We start from the raw sequence: 17962 nt of genomic DNA, 5'->3' as shown, positions 1-17962 counted from the left end.
CTGTCTTAGTGAATTTTCAATGTTTTATGATCTTTGAACAAAGAGCTTGGGTCATAGTTGCAATGCCTTAAGGTTGTATGTTGTTTTATTGTTGCTTATGACTCAACGAGTTATGTAAATGCTTAAGGAAATCAACAGGGTTGCAAGTTTATTGAGAAGGATATCATGTAAGAATGAGATTTAGATTAAACATGGATGTCTATTTACAAAGTGAATGGATAGATCGTATATCTAAAGATACAAATAGGTATTAGATATCCATATGTGTGTTTTTGAGTCATAGATTTGCCCAATAGTTAAGGCACTGATCAGTTTACAGGATCATTAAGTCTTATTGCTGCATATATGAGGTTTTTCTGAATTCAACATTATTAATCAAATGTGTTTTACCCTTTTATGTTGAAGAGCTATCAAAGTTTAACCCTCACTCAGTTTGTGCACTTCGTAGAGTTGTAATTTGCTATTGTACTTCTTTGTTATTGCATAGGTTATTAGGAAAAATAAGGGTTTTATCTACATAATTAGGTTCATATTTATGTTTTAAATGCATTGATACCATATCTCAAAACCTCAAGGTTAACCCACCTAGGTCTTGTAGAGCCTGAAGTAAAGAAGGAGTTATGCCTTATAGTTGGCCCAAAACTGCAATTAGATGTGTTTGTCATAGGAATTTGCTAGCCTTAGATGCATTGATATGGTTTCTTGGTTGTTTGTAAAATTGTTAAATTAGGAGCCAACAAAATGGTGACTCCGCTGGGGAGTTGTGAAGTAATTCATTGTTGAAAGGATGAGTCTTTGGTGTTCATTAAAAATTTCAGTCCTACTCTCAGTTGGGTTTTTCCCATCTACTGGGGAGTTGTGTTGAGATTCATGATAGACAAACCTTGAGAATTTAGAGGAATTCAACAAAATAGAAGAAATGACATGGAGAAAGTTTTTATACAGTAGTAAGTGATATGTTCAATCCATTTCCTTACTATATTTTCATGTTCCCCAGTATGCTTTATTCTCTTACAGTAGTAGTTCTTGAATTGGTTGTAATTTGTGTTGAGAAATGAGTATACCTTCAATCAATTCAGTTTTGTGAGTTGTTGTTGCAAAAATTAGAATCAAGAATCTAAAAATGAAGTATATCCTCTTTCCAAGGTGTTAGCGATCTGTAAGTTTTCCATATTGAAAGCCTGGTTTAGAATCTACAAATGGTAAAATTGTTTCAAATCTTTTCTCACTAAGTGTGAGTGGTGACTCTAAAGTAAATCTTTATACCACTGCATGTTTTGTCTTAATATCAGAGGCTTTCCATATTTTTAAGTAGATATAGTTTTTTGGGAAAGAGAAATTATAAGTTTCTTGATTAATGGTTTATGTGGTTGCTTGTGTCTACTGAAGAAATTCATTTCAAAAGGGCAAATCACTGTTGTGATTTTATTTTCCTCTTCAAGGAGGTGGCAACTCTACAAAGGACTTTATCTATGGTGTGAAGGATTTCATATTTGCAACCTATGCCAATCAACAGATCTAAGATTTCAAACAGCAACATATAAAGGTATTTTCAGTTTTCATGTCTTTGTTGTTCATGAAGGTTGAATGGTAGAAATTGTTGCCTCCATCTAGTGTTTCAGCACTAAGAAAATAGAGGTAGGAGTTTTTGAAATTTCAAGAGATGGATTCTGAGTCTAGGTCTAAAAATGATGTGTCGACTCCTAAAAGTGTTCGTGCAAATATTGCTAGATTGAAAAGAAAGATTCATTATAGGACTGTCATAATGTTAAGAAGTATGATTGGTGATATTAAGGGTCTTAATGTATTTTAAACTTATATGAAGTTCAAATCAGTAGTTATGAATCTTGATGAGTTTTTTAGACCTAAGGAGTCTTCATGGCTGGTGGTACTCTTATAAGTTTTTATGCCACATTCAGTTAATTGGCTAGCCAAGATAAGATTAGATAAGATGTGTGAAATCCAAGATTTTGTCATGGAAATTGAAAGTGCTTTAAATGCTAATGAATCTAATGATAGTGGAAATGAATATGTTGTAAATAACATTGAATGCAATAAGTCCATTGAAAATGATGTTAAAGATGAAGAGTCTAAGTTTTATGAATTAGAGGATATTAATCAGCAATCTGATAATATGCATAATGTAGATTCATTTTCTTATGATGATGAGTATACAGAAGAAGAACAGTGTGACAGTAGTAATAATATTTCTTCTAGTAATAAGTGTGAATGTGTTATAATGCCGGTTGTTGAGGTATTGACTAAAAAGGAATATGTATGTGATGATCAAAATTCTGATTTTTTAGAATATATTACTGATGAGTTTGCTATTACAAATATATCAAGCCATTTGGATAATAATCACAGCCAAGGAAAAGAAACTAGGGATGAAATCTTGTTAAGTGTTGATGAGATTTCTAATATGTTGGCTCACAAATTTGAAAGGTATGCTAACCAATCTAAGGATGCTTTTTTTTTGGACACATTATGAAAATTCATGTGGTGACTTCATTTCCCCTAAATTTGATGTTGAAGAAAATGTAGTTTGAGAATATGCTATGTTGAGTGTGGGGGGTGTATGTGATGATAATGGCATACATGATGACTTCTATGTTGAGAATGAAGATATAGAGATAAGTTCTATTGCTATTTCATGGTTTTCTTGTTTTCATAGGGATGAGATATATGTTGATAGCTCATATGACAAGGAAAGAAATACTAATGAAGTGATTTATCCTTGTGAGTTATTTAAAGAAAAATTTGATACGGGCTAGTGTATTGAGAACACACAATTTCATGATGATTCTTGTAATTTGATATCTAATCATTTGTTGGAACATGAAGAAAATGCAGCATCTATTCAGTCTGATTTATGGTGTACTGATGTTGCAAGTGAGGAGAAATCAAATTTTCCATACTCTTCATATACGGAGGCACAAGGTGAGTTACAATCTGATCCATGTAAATTGTTGAATGAAGTAGAATACTATATTTTTGTGTTTCCAATTGAATTAATCCATGGGTTAGAAAATAATGATTAGTTTCAGTATGATGTCAATTGTTATGATCATGCTGATTCATTTTTTCATAGTGAGCAAGGTGTAGAAAGTATGTCTGATTTTTATACGCACTATGAAGATAATGATGATAGTTTTGTTTTGCCAAATAAGTTGATTGCAAATGTTGATATGTTGGGTGAAACAAATGAAAATGAGAGTTTCAATTTTCCTTAGCAGAATGTAAATGAAAATCAAGTATACGACAGAGGTAAACAATTTTGCTGAAGTTTAGTGGCTTGAGGTCATCATATGTACATATTAGTTGCAATTGTTTCCTATTTTCAATAAAGCTATTCAAGAGAAGTGTTTGAAGTTTTTGGGAATGGTCTACTTCTTCTAGATATCTAAATCCTTGACATGCCTACAAGGGGCATGCATACCCAAATAGAGCCACTGTTGGCACTCAAAATTGTAGTCCAAATTCTGAGCACTTTTGAGAAAATTGAGCCCTATAAATGCTTTTTGATGCCTTTGTACTTGGTTGTACCTTTGAACCCCATGAGGTGTCTAATTTTTCTAACACCTTCCATTCAGTGTGTCCACATGTTCCATGAAGTTAAACTATCATTCTGAGCTATTTTGTGAAGTCCCATTTTGAGTAATCGTCAAATCTACATTTTCACCAAAGTGTCAAACAGCGACAGGAAGCTATGTTTGCCATTGAATATCTCACACCTAGAAATGTTTCATGACTCGCTGCTTTGAGAGTATTTAGTGTCCATATCAAAGAAGCTATATTTCAGATTTTGAGTCATTTCGAGTCTATTTGCCTAGGTTTTAAATCCCTCAAAATTGGTCATTTAATGTTGTCATGCTGATGCAAAATGTTCAGAATTCTGGGAAGTCCTGTTTGACATGTTATAACTTCTAACTAGTTGACCTGAATGCTAAAGTTCCCCTTGCGTTGCATTATAGATGTCAGAGATTTGTTACATATCAAGTTTTAGCTTATGAAAAATCCATTTGATTAGTTTTCAAATGCGATTCCAAACGCAATTTCCAACTTTTCATTGGTGTCAGCATTTGAAGATTTGTTAGTACCCCTTTTCATACGTTATATCTCAAAATTTGTGATAGGTGAGATCAAATGGATTGTACCACTGTGTTGTACACTAAAAATACTCTAAGTGTGCCAGTTTACAAATCATGACGAATCCATTTGCATACTTTCCCAGGTCAATTTCATTCACAAAAAATGTTTTTTGTCAGTGTTTCCAGTTTACAAATTCCAAGTAGCCCACTTTGACTACTTGCCATTTGTGCCCAGTTATTCATCATGAGCCCAAATCACGGATTTATGTTGTCCCATGATAGTGAATGGGCACCCCAATTTTTGTTCTCCTAGGTGTCCATTTACCTAGTTTTCAAAACCAAATCTGAACGTGATTTACTATTTTCTAACATGTTTATGTGCAAGAATTTCGAAGAAGTCAACTTTGACAATCAATATTTTGACCCCGAGTTCATCATGAGATGAGATTCGATAGGGTAAAAGAATGTGGAACAGAGAGTCAGTGTGCTAATTTTCAGAGCCAGATCAGGTGTCATAGTCAATTTTGAAAGTCGATTAAAGGACCCTCTAGCACTAAATTGATAGTTTGTAGATAAGTGGTAAAATGAATTTTAATGATGTTTCAGTGATGGATTTTGATTTAAATCAGTGCCAAAAAATCAATGGATTAGTTTTAAGATTCAAGTGTTTAGAAACGAATTTCTTTTTAGTCGGACCCCTTTGGGCCTGACTGATTTCATTAAGCCTGACAAGAGAATCATGAGTTTTTCAAAGATGTTAAGGATGAAATTAAGGATGAAATCACTATGATTTTATTTGTTATAATCACTGGATCATGAAGCAACTGAAAAACTACAAGAACCATTGCCAAATAAGAAATATAGAAAGATTGTTCAGATTGGTGTCGAGTCTGAAGACACAACTCAAACAGGATAGATAAAGTTACTTATTGGACACCTTTTAATTATAGAACATGCCTCTCCTAATGAAGCTAGTCATGTATTTAAAAAGAGGGTAGTTAAGTCAAAGAATGACTCTCTCTTGAAAGATCTTATAGGGGGTAAAGTTCCTGGTGTCAAATTTGACAAAAGGGTTCCTAAATCCTCATCAAAGAAAAATATCTACAAAAGCTCTGCAAGGTTTGGTTAAGACATAAGGCACATGAAACTGGTCAATGATAGGCAAGGAGACCACCCATGCAATTCAAATGGGGGTAGCTATAAACAAGCCAACAAGGAATTGGAAGGCAACAATCAAAGGAGAGCCCATGGGCCTGAAAGAAAACATTTTTTATAGCACCATGAAGCACCCACGAATAAAAAGAGACCCCACATGCAGCAAGTAATAGGTGGAGCTCACACAGGCCATGGAAGTAGACTAGCGCAAGGGAAAAACTCCATACATGCCATGTAAGCAGGGGCAGTATGTAAAGGATCTCCACAGCTAAGAACAACGCAGTTAAAGATAGTAGTAGAGTTGGCATTGAAGGGGAAATGACTTCAGTAAGAAAAGCTCATGTGATAAAAGCTTAAGCCCGTTCAAAAGAATAGATGTGAGAGGGCAATCCACATTGAAAAAGCTGCCATGACAAAGAATGCACTCCACATGTAGCATAACAAGGAAGCATGCAAGTTTGGAAGTCATGAGTAATGGAAGGGCACGCCAAAAGTAAGAGGCAATTGATTGTGAGTTAGCACAACATAATAAAGGAAATCCCACACTAGGAGAAGGGCAACCTGTGGCAAGCAAAAAAGAGAAGTTGTTGGCTAGTAAAAGGAGAATTCCCATGTAATAGTCAAAGATGAAGTCTATGTGTAAAGGAGGAGCATGCCCATGAAGCCACAACATGTCAAAAGAATGCCACACGTAGGGGAGTTGAAGCAAAGTAGTGTGTCAATGAGAAAGCATACATTAAAAGAAAAGCCTACGTACACTAAAGGCAGCTGGCAGGAGCAAAGAAAATAGAAGAAGTTATTGGAAGACCCCTATGGAAATATCCCACATCTGTTAGGTGTTTTTTCTTTTTGTCTTTTAAATGCTATCATGCACAATCATGAAGTGTCTAACAGACATCGCACTTTTTGAAGCCGAGCCATGTGGAAGGGCCCATGGGGTCGAAATTCAAAGGTATTTTGACCCATGCGGTGCATGGAGAATGATTTGTTCACCATAGGGTTGGAGTCAAAAATCATGAATGTTATGTTCTTACATGGGAGATGAGGATTCAATGTAAGAGTGTATGTTTAAAAATAAAGGCTTTCGATGATACGCTAAAACAAGTGTCTCATAGGGGCAAAAATCAAATTTTTAAGCGGTTCGATCTTTTTCTTAGGCCCAATCCATAAGAGCATAAAGGAAATATTCAAAGGCTTCGAGGATACACTCATGGTCATAAAGGGAACTCGCTCGCATATGCACATAAAGAGAAATTGGAGGGGTTCTAACCTTACGAGATATGGGAGGGATAAATAAAATATTAATATCTTCATGGTGCATATGAACATAAAGATAAATTCAAAGGCCTCCAAGGCTACAAGGATGGAATTAAGGATATTAATTAATATTAAAGTATTAGTTAATAAAAAATATCTCAAATAGTGCACAGCTAGTCAGATTTGTTGGAGCTGAGGAAAGCCAACTCCGAAGACACCCAAGATCACCTGCATGCGAGAACTTGTCAAAGAGAAGCCAAGGAGAGGAAGAGCATGGAGCAAGGGGAAAACCCTAAATGGACATGAGAGACCACAAGTATGCAAACACAATAAAAATGTATTTACAATGAGAAGTAATGTGATTATGTTATGTGTTACAATGAGAGAGAGTCTGCTTATAAAGAGCTCATGGAAGCTTGTAGAACAAGCTAGAAAGTGGTAGAAGATAAAGATGACAACTCAGCACATATCCACAAAAGGTGGAACATGCTAGAAGGGAACAAACTCTTGTGTTGTCATCAACTAACCACTACATGCATTAAATACAAAATATTAAATAAATGCATTAACCTAAGTAAGCTTAAGTAATAGAATAAACAATTAATAATTAATTATTTACTCTAACACCCCCCCTTAAGTGCAACTTAGGGAAATGCCTTAAGCTCATAAAACTAAGATGAAATGCAGAATGGGTCCCAGCAACGAGGCCATTTTAGGTACCCAAGTACAATGCAATAAAAATGCAACCTTTGTAAAATGGGGAAAGAGAGAAATCCACATGCAAAAAACCCTCCCCCAAAAAGAGGTAACCTAGTGAAGAACTGAAGAAGTCTCCAACTAAGGAAAATGTCCCCTAAAACAGGAACAAGAAGTGATCATGAAGAAGCATCACTGAAGCATGAAGAAGCTGCAAATCTACCAAACTACTAATTAGAAGAACCTCCATGGAAGAAGAAGGCACGAACCGAGTATGTCTATATGGTAGATGATCCATCTCACCGAAATGCATAGGTAGCCAGCCACTGCAATCGCCTTGTACATAGGATCAACCACTGAATACATAGTTCACACTATCAAACCATCAAACCACAGATGCATTAGAACAACAGCATAAACCCCCCTTAATGCAAACGGGGAATGATGATAGGAAACTAAGAAGGTGGGCCAAAGTCTCCTGCAGACAAACCAAGAACGAGGAGAGAGGAAAAGAGGTACAGACACCTATAAAGACGCGGTCTAACTGACTCTGCATGGGGCTAATCTCATGGAAGGGACACTCACTTGACAAAGGGAGAATGCCTAAAACAACAAACAACAATCCCCTCCATGGTGCTTTATGAAAATAGTGCATGTACAACTGACTCAAAACAATGTTCATGATCCCCGGAATGCAAAAGTGGCACTTTATCTCAGTGCGATACAAAAAAGTGCTTCAAAATGATAGCTACAATGATCAAAACTGAAAATGAGCTGCAACAAAACAAAGTACAGCCAAAAATAAGAGAAACCATGCCAGGAAAATGATCCTCGAGCCTAAAACACTCAAAATATCCATCATATAACTAAAATGCCAAAACTATGATAGAAAGAGAAAAAGCCAAACACTAAAAAAAAGGACTACATTTCTGAAAAGGTGATAGAACCAGCTTTCCAAAAATATAAAGTTTTCAAAAAACAGGAATGGGACGCAAAAGATATGCATGTCGGAGTCAAAAATACAACTTCAAACTTCAACAGAAAAATAAGCAATAAAAATGCATCAAAACCAAAAAATACCTACACCAAAGTCTCCATCTCAGAACCAGATTTCTGACACTTCTTTCAGATCGAAAAAATACCTCCGTATGCAAAAGTTATGGCCAAAAAACCACAAGTAGGTCAAAAACCAAATCAGGAGAGGTGCAAGCAAGGGCTGATGCAGTGCTGATGTCATCAAGTCACACGATTAAATTTGACGGCTAGACAGATGTCATCGCAAAAAAAGGTGCCATGTGGCATCGCCACATGGCATGTATGGATGAGGACGTGGCAGGGGCCACGTCGCAATGTGCCACGTGGCACGCTTGCCACGTGTCATGCTTAGAATAGGTGACGAGGCGCTGACTGTGCTGCAGAACTGGCGCAGAGCTGGCAGGCTGAGCTGGACACGCGGAGCACACTAACTGGACCACGTGGAGACTAAGGAACCCTGGCGGAGGTGGCGGGAACAAGAGCGGCGCCACTGGGAGGAAGCGGCGGACTTGGAAGGTGCCGCCTAAAGGAGCGGCCTGCTGCAGAGCCCGGGCGGCGCTGCCTACTGCGATCGCTGTGGGTGGTGCGGTGGTGGCCCGGTGATGGCGCGATGGCGGCGAGTCCAAAAAAAAAAATTTAAATTTTTTTTTCACTCAAAATTGTCCGTACGACAGTGCCTACAACCAAAAAAATTTGGCCTCCCGGAGCTCTGTCTCCAAAAATGATAAGTTTTATATGAATCCTGACTGCAAACGGCGCTCTGGATCCAATGGTGATGGCCGTTTGGGCTGAAAATGCTCCAAAAATTTGCTTATCCTCTGATTTGAAGAAAAAATGCACAAACAAACTAGGGTTTGTGACTTCAAATCACGGCTTCAAAATTCTTCAACCAAGCAGCAGTAGGAAGGCTCTGATACCATATTGGAGTTGAGGAAAGCCAACTCTGAAGACGCCTAAGATCACCTGCATGCGAGAACTTGTCAAAGAGAAGCCAAGGAGAGGAAGAACATGGAGCAAGGGAAAAACTCTAAACGGACATGAGAGACCACAAGTATGCAAACACAATTAAAATGTATTTACAATGAGAAGTAATGTGATTATATTATGTGTTACAATGAGAGAGAGCTCGCTTATAAAGAGCTCATGGAAGCTTGTAGAACAAGCTAGAAAGTGGTAAAAGATAAAGATGACAACTCAGCACATATCCACAAAAGGTGGAACATGCTAGAAGGGAACAAACTCCCGTGTTGTCATCAACTAACCACTACATGCATTAAATACAAAATATTAAATAAATGCATTAACCTAAGTAAGATTAAGTAATAGAATAAATAATTAATAATTAATTATTTACTCTAACAAAATTTTGACAAGTGGCGAGGTGGGCAAAGTTATTAAAATGAATATAAAATAAAGTTCAAAGATGACTTCAACCCATGATTTGTTCAAATTTTAAATTTGAATAAATTTAAAAAGTTTATATAGTTCAACTATGTAAATTTTTAAAATTTTGAATTTTAATACCTATTCATAGTCCAGGACCCTATTTTTCAAACTGCTACCATGGGGGCATTTTTTATCCAAAATAGGCAGTGTAGTATACTATTGGAACCAGGAGGAAATGAACTATCCATTTTTGAGGTCAGATTATGCATAGGTCTTCACCGATACACTCTATAAGCATATTTGCAATTTTAGGGGCATTCTTAGTAAAAGGGGCAAAATTCATTATGGAAAGTCAAAATCAATTAGGGAACATATATTGGAGTCTTTTGAGGCTAAAACAAATTCTAGAAAAGTTTGCATGCTTCTAGAATTCATATTTTAACTAATTTTTGTTGTTGTTGTGAGTTAAAATCAGGCATAAAATCAATTATTCTTTTCATCAAATATCTAAGATATTTTGTGTTGTTGAGAGCCAAATAATGAATATTTGATATGCAGTTATAGAGAGAAGGTAGAGAGAAGCTTTTTCATCTTCTTGGGAAGGAATTCTGAGGGTACACATATCAGTTGCAGATTCAATCTGAGAATTGCTTCTTTTCTATATCTTTCTTCATTCTTCTCTATTTGCAAGGTTGTTGGCAATTTTCTCTGGGTAATACTAGTAGGGTTCCAATGTTTTACTATGAAACCATTCTTTCAGCACATTCTCTTTTGTATGAATAGCATTAAGAAGGTTAATACAAATAGTTCAGATCTATTAGGTTGTTTCATGTTTTTTATTTCATGCATATGACTGTATAATTTCAAGGAAATAATACAAAGAGAAAAATAATTTCATTAGTTTCATTATGATTCTTGTCTCCAGTCTTAGTGAATTTTAAATGTTTTATGATTTTTGAACAAAGAGCTTGGGTCGTAGTTGCAGTCCCTTAAGGTTGTACGTTGTTTTATTGTTGCTTATGACTCAACGAGTTATGTAAATACTTCACGGAATCAATAGGGTTGCAAGTTTATTGAGAAGGATATCATGTAAGAATGAGATTTAGATTTAACATGGATGTCTATTTACAAGGTGAATGGATAACTAGTTCATATATCTGAAGATACAAATAGATATCAGATATCCTTATGTGTGTTTTTGAGTCATAGATTTGCCCAATAGTTAAGGCACTAATCAGTTTACAAGATCATTAAGTCTTATTGCTGCATATCTAAGGTTTTGTTGAATTCAACATTATTAATCAAATGTGTTTTACCCTTTTATGTTGAAGAGCTATCAAAGTTTAATCCTCACTCAGCTTGTGCATTTCATAGAGTTGTAATTTGCTACTGCAGTTCTTTTTTATTACATAGTTTAATAGGAGAAATAAGGGTTTTATCTGCATAATTAGATTTAGATTTATGTTTTAAATACACTGGTACCATATCTCAAAACCTCAAGGTTAACCCACCTATGTCTCGCAGAGCCTAAAGTGAAGGAGTTATGCCTTATAGTTGGCCCAAGCGTGCAATCAGATGTATCTATCATAGGAATTTTCTAGCCTTAGATGCATTGGTTTGGTTTCTTGGTTGTTTGTAAAACTGTTAAATTAGGAGCCGACACTAGGTAGATTGGGTATCATAAAAAGTTCATCATGATTGTTAATAAGTAACAAGAAGTAGGCAGAAATATGATGTGTGTATTTATTATGATTATTAGTGTTTTATGGGAAATGTGTAGAATTATGATGTCGAAGTACAATAGCACTTGTACTTTGCACATTGACAATTTATATCATCTTATTTCAAGGACTGATTTTGGGCAAATAATTCACAAGGTAGAAATAAGGTCCAAGAAAACAAGGAGCACCAATTTTTTTCTAAATTTGAAGGCCTTTGATACTAGTCACAGAGCTTGCATGAAGGAGGATAACATGGTGGGGGAAGGAAACAAGAGCAAGCTAGTGGACGAAGCCCAAAAGTGGCAAAGGTCTTCCAAAGTGTGGAACATTTTGAAAAAGGGAAAATCACAAAATTCATTAAAAGACTCCATGGTTGGAAACCCTTCATTACCAAGAGTATGATAAAGATCTAGAATGAGGGAATAGTTAAAATTAATGGGGTAGACTTTACGATGATGGAGGATGTCATATCTGATGTTACTAACATTCCCATCGTGGGAAAGAAATTCTATAGAGACAAGAAAATCTTAAGGGCAAGTGATGGTGGAATTCACAAAGAACCAAGAGGTAGAAAAAGGTGTTGGTGAAGAAAGGAATTCATTATCTTCTAAGCTTTATCAAGCCATTGTGGAGGTTCGTGTTGTGGGTCAACATCAAATATATCTCCCTCAATACTAGATTTGACTGCCTTTACACCCACCACTTTGTGTTAATTAACCACTTTAGGTATGAGGCAAAAATTTATATTCCCTTATACCTATACTTTTCTATGAATAAGAACATTAATGATTGTTAAGAGAAGCATACTCAGAATCTAGTGCTCCATGAGGGGCTTTTACCATCAATCTATGAATTCTTTAAGGTTATGGCAATGGGGAACCAAATTAAGTATAGGAAGAAGGGAAAGAAGGGTAGAGGGGACTCTAAAGAATCAAAAGAGGACTATTTTCCTTTTGATACTAAGGATAGCCTTGAGATTCATACAAACTCGGAGGGGGATGACTCCCCTTAGTGAGGCTCTAGTAAAAAAACAATCAAAATGGAGAGGAAGGAGAAAAAAGCTCTTCCCAAACCCAAGCAAGGCCTTGACACCTCCTTGCATAGGGACTATAATGAAAGGGTCAAAGGAATGGATATAGGGCATGAAAGTGTAGAAGGAGAGGAGGAACTTAGAGAAGGGGAAGGCATGGAGAGGAAGAGGGGCAAGAAAAACATCATCATCAAAATTTTGACTAACAAAGAGGACGAAGTCACAACATTCTAGAGCTGAAAAAGGAACCTCGTTGAGGCCAAGGATGAAATGTCCCGACAGGATTATTGCTTACTCCAAAACTTAAAAACTTCAGAATAAACTTATTACTTCAGGATTCCGACATTTTGTCAAGCAGTTTGCAGTCAAACTTAGATACCACTGAGTGAACCTTACTAATAAGACACTAAAGTAACAATACTAGAGAGTAGTTACTCATCAAATACTTGAGACAAGGCTAACCCTTATGAATGACGAATTTGCAAGAGATATGATCATAGAAGAATTACTGAATTGGAGAATTACAACCGAGTACTAAAAGGACCTGAACAGCGAATGTAAACAATAAGAACCTGGTGATTATGTCAACCATGAGATTTGAAAATTGCTCCAGCGATCACAGATCATTCCCTGCAACACTCGCGATGGGCAGAATAGTGTGCCCGCTGCTTGCAACTCTTACTAGCAACACATTTAGCAGCCAGAAATTGTGCATGTATGGCCTATCACGACCCTCCTATATTGGAACGCGGCCCTTGTCATTGCACACTGCCATGCATGAATGAATGCAGACTTCTCCACAAGCAAAACCCGCCTTGAAAATGTTCAAACGCTACCATAGAATGAATCGGTAGACTCTTAAATGCATACAAATTCTCCCAACTCAGATTTTAGTGCAATGAGATTGGATCCTTGACAACAGCTAATAAATCCTTCAATCAACTCCGAATTTCCCACTTTCTGTCACCGTAGATGCAGATTTATACACTGGAAGGAATCCGTTGATGTTCCAGGGCCGTTGGAAGAAACCCGAATCAAAAAACGTGGGACTCGACCTCCATTTTTCGGCTGAGGGTGTGCGGACAGGAGGACGGGTTTCCTTAAGAAGTTTCGCTGATTGTCTCCGATCTGTGCCTTCACTTCTCTTGGCTCGTACTGTGTCTTTTTGTAGGTCAAGAGACTGGGTTGGCGTTTTAAACTTTCATGTAGACTGATTCGGAATACATTGAGTTCGATTTGGATTTACCCTATCAACACCGTTAGAATTACCTTTAGAAGGGACCCCGTGCTCTGTGCAAGATAAGCCGCCACCAAGTGTGAGATTTGTGTGACCCGTAGTCGAAGACAATGCGAATTATATCACTGAGACAGTGGAGGATTACTGTCGGATTAATATTGGAGCAGTGGCTTGAAATTGCGCAGGTCTTTTAGAGCCGCAGCGGAGGTTAGTTCACCTTCATAAACCCCACGACTTCCCTTTTTCCTACTGATCTATAAACAATGAAAGAGAAGATGCCTACCTCGAGAGAATTCGGTTAAGACTTTGATTCCAACATTAAACAGGAATTCTTGCTGATAAGAAGACCTTTGTTCTTTGAACTTAAAATGCTTATGCAATTTATATATTTCCAAACGATGCTGATATGGATGGATCTCAATCTTGGTTGATAACGAACAAAGGCGGTCCTATATTGCAGCTATCTCTATTCTACAAATAATTCACACAATATCCCTTCCACGTTGGCCCTTGGCCACAAATTTTGCTCCGATGAAATGACTGTAGCATCACCTCCAATCTGCAATAATTCAGATGATATTTCACACCCTCAAAATTGCGTACCAATTGAGAGTTATCGTTCTCAATGGCCAACTGTGACAATTGCCGAAACCCTAGGTTCCACAATGCACCTGTGATTGAATCACAACCTGAAACAAAGAGATAAACCAACTGCTTGATTCGAATGGAGCCCTGGGGTGCCTATTTATTCTTTTTTCTCCACCTTCTCCAGAGACTTCTAGAATCTTTTCGATCTTATCCCTCAAGTGACTTTATTAAATATTTTCCAAGTTACTTTATTAAATACAAGGTCATCTTTTAATTTTTATTTATTTAATTAAAATAACTAATTAGTCGTCCTTGGACAACCATTAATTAAATTAATTAAATCGAACTGTCACCTAAAAATTGGGGACATGACAGTCCACCCTTCCTGAAATTGCTTGTCCCCAAGCAATGGCTGAACCATGAACCAATCAGTCTGCCTGGATCCCAAATGTAAACCTGTGTATCATCCCAATCCGCATCATACTCCCGAGGAGAAATCATCAATACCAGTAGCTGAGAAACTGTACTCAACATACAAACATCTGACAACTCTGATGAAATTATCTGTAAACCAACTGTAGATGCCGGTAGAAGAAAACATTCTGCGAAACTCAAGCCAACTGAAACATCAACTCTATCAAAACTCAACCCCCTGTCAAAAAGACACCTGCACCCAACTGCATTGTAGATATGACAACAGCCATAGGTACCTGAATCATTTCCATCAAATCCAATCTCTAAAAAACTGCTCCGGGCGTGTCGATGCTGCAGGCCGAGTAACTTGCTACTACCAGTTTTATTTTCAAAAAATGGTGCCAATCTATCCCCTAATGGATGATAAGAAACTGGAGCCAATCTACATCTACGTGAAATAAAATCTTCTATCTCTTTGTCAAAAGAAAAATGATGAGCATACCCTACCATATAATGCCGGTAAGAACCTCCAAACTCTGCTGCTGGCTCATCATCACTGAACTGGGAATCAACAGATGGCTCCATTTTCTGACACCAAGTGACTGTAGGCTGGATAGGATCCCGTGCATTTTGCTCAACAAACCCTTCCTCGAGATCCTTGTGAGGTAGCATAGTAGCAAGGACCCCTATAATCTTCTCAACCAATCTGCAAATAACACTAGTATCATGGATGAGAACACCTTCTGTCACTTCATGCGAGTCCAAATGAACACATGCACTGTCCAGCAAATACTCCATAAACGATTCAGTGCAGTAAAAATTATATGAGGAAACATTTACATACTCCCCTTTACACCACATCGGGTCCTCCTGTAAGGATGGCGTACTCAACTGTACCACACTATCAACTATCTGAGTAGAATCAATCTGGAGACTTGACTCAACTGGTATCCCAAATTCATTAGAACCAGCTACTACCAAATCTTGAATATGTGTGTCGGCCTTAACAATATGCTCCTTAGTAGTAACTGCGGAAGTGTACTTACCATCATCCACCTCAGTAGTCAAATGAACTAGGTCTGGGGCTGGTTTTGACCGCAAATGCTCCAACTCCACGGTCACCTCTTTCAACTGAAACTGCGACTTTTGTAGATCCTGCCGAGTGTCCTCTAAAGCCTCAGTAGTCGCTATGAGCTCTTGGGAAAGCTCACTCACCTCCTCTTCATGATCCAAGAGTGCCTCATATGCTGTACTTCCCCACTCAACCAAGTGATCACGGTCGGCTACCAATCGTAAATAATCCTGCTTCAAAATCCGAACAGCTTCACACAAGGCATGAATCTCTGCCAAAGAAAAGTAACCACCGCTGGACTCATCTGTCATAGAAGAACCCCAACCAGTAACAGCCAACAACTGACGAGCAGTATCAAAATTCTCACAAGCGATAGCAATGTCTCGCTCACTAACTTTCAACTGGCTAACCACATGATGGCTCTGGCTAGACTGTCTTCTATAAACTCCCTCTGACACATTGTCTAAAGGAGTATCTTCCAGGTTACTGATTTCTAGAATATTGTCATCCATATCTTACGAATCCTTTCCAAAACTCATATCCTCATCTGGAGTGTTAAAATCTATAGTTCTTCTATCAGGCTCTTCTGTACCTAAAGAAACTGTCAAGGAAGCTGAATCTTCAAAATTGTTCACTTCATTCTCTCGGATGTCATCAAGGTCAAAACAATCCTGGGACTCATCTGTACATGCTGGCAAATATGAAAAATCTTCAACACCTTTCAGCAAGAATGGTCGACTAGAAATATGAACCAAACCCAACAACAGTGCATAAAAACTAATACCAACATCGGATGTTCTGTTGGCACAAGGAAAGATAACACCGTATATTCTGCTAATCAAATCCATGATAGTACTCAAACAATCATGGCTATCATAAAGTGCTAAAGATCTTCGGTTGACTGAATCCCAAATGCTGCTGAAACATTCCGAAATCCATATGCAAGAAACAACTTGTAACTCAAGCAAACTACTTACCTGATTAATGTGACCAATACCAGCTAACTTCACATACCTGTCTGCCATTGTCCTTGTATCCTAGATGTGAATGCAAGATGAACTCGTAACATTATCAGCTACCATATATGATCCTTCTGCTGCAGGGAGCTGAATGTCAGGTATGTAACATGAAACTAAGCCCAGCTCCATGCCATGCTCATTTCCATGCCTCTCCCAGTCCTGTAATGCCAAAGTTGCTCGAGTGTCCTCAAGCTCACAAGAAAGCTTGACAATTTCCTCCTCCTTCCTCCTCAAGGCATCTGAATAATCTTTGGTAAGGCTTAGAAGATGGTCACGATCTGATAGTGTAGAACTAGAATCAATATGCAAAGAACATTAACAAATGAAGTAAACATTCACAAACCAAAAACTAAATTCACAAATATGCTTAGACTAAGAAAGAAAATAAGAAGTGCAAACCTCACAAGAGAAAACACTCCATGCTTTCTTGATTCTGTAGATGTGTCCTTTTGTTGTGGATGTATGCTCAAGATGCTCAAAAGCTGCTTCAATGGAGATGGGTAATGGCAAATTGGTAGCTTTGTGAGCTCTCAATTTGGCATTATAAGGGTATGGTTGATGGCTTTGGTTCTCAAAATAGCATGGTAACTTTAGCTCAAAGATTGTTGATGAAATGGCTTGGGATGGGATTCAATTTATAGGCTAAGGGGTAGAGGGATGGAGGGCTTAGATGCAAGGATGGATGAAGGCTTAAGGAGGGCTAAGATGCACTCAAAGGGGAGCACATGGATTGTGCTTGTTTAGCACCAATGGGAAGGTGACACTTGTCACAAGGAGGATGAGTGTGAGAGGGTAGGGTTAAGGGTTGGTTAAAGTCATGATGAGTGGGGTTGAGTATGTAAGAGGGATGTAAGAGGAATGAGTGTGGAAGAGGGAAGAGTGTGGAAGATGGGTGTAAGAGTCATGAGTGGGCTTGTAAGAGTCTTTATGTTTTGTAAGAGCACTCATGACTTAGTGGTTGGGTTTTTTTGAGGGGAGACTTTGGTTTGGATTAGAAAAGTCTTAAACTTGTTTAAGGAATGTGACAACATTAGGGGGTGGATTAGGCTTGGGTTTAGGATTAGATTAGGGATGTTAGAGATGTGCAAGTGGATGGCATTAATGAGGGTGGGTGAGTTAGTGGCTAAGCTTGGTTAGTATGGGTGGATGGGGTGGATTAGGCTAAATGGAGGATTAGAGATAGGTTAGGGGTTTTTGAATTTGAGGATTTCATTTATCAAATAGATTTATTTAATAAATGGGGATTTTTTGGAATTAGATA

Source organism: Cupressus sempervirens, chromosome 3, assembly GCF_028749045.1.
Source record: "Cupressus sempervirens isolate cs-2001-9-10 chromosome 3, ASM2874904v1, whole genome shotgun sequence".
Lineage (NCBI taxonomy): Eukaryota > Viridiplantae > Streptophyta > Pinopsida > Cupressales > Cupressaceae > Cupressus > Cupressus sempervirens.
This window is presented reverse-complemented; position numbering follows the sequence as displayed.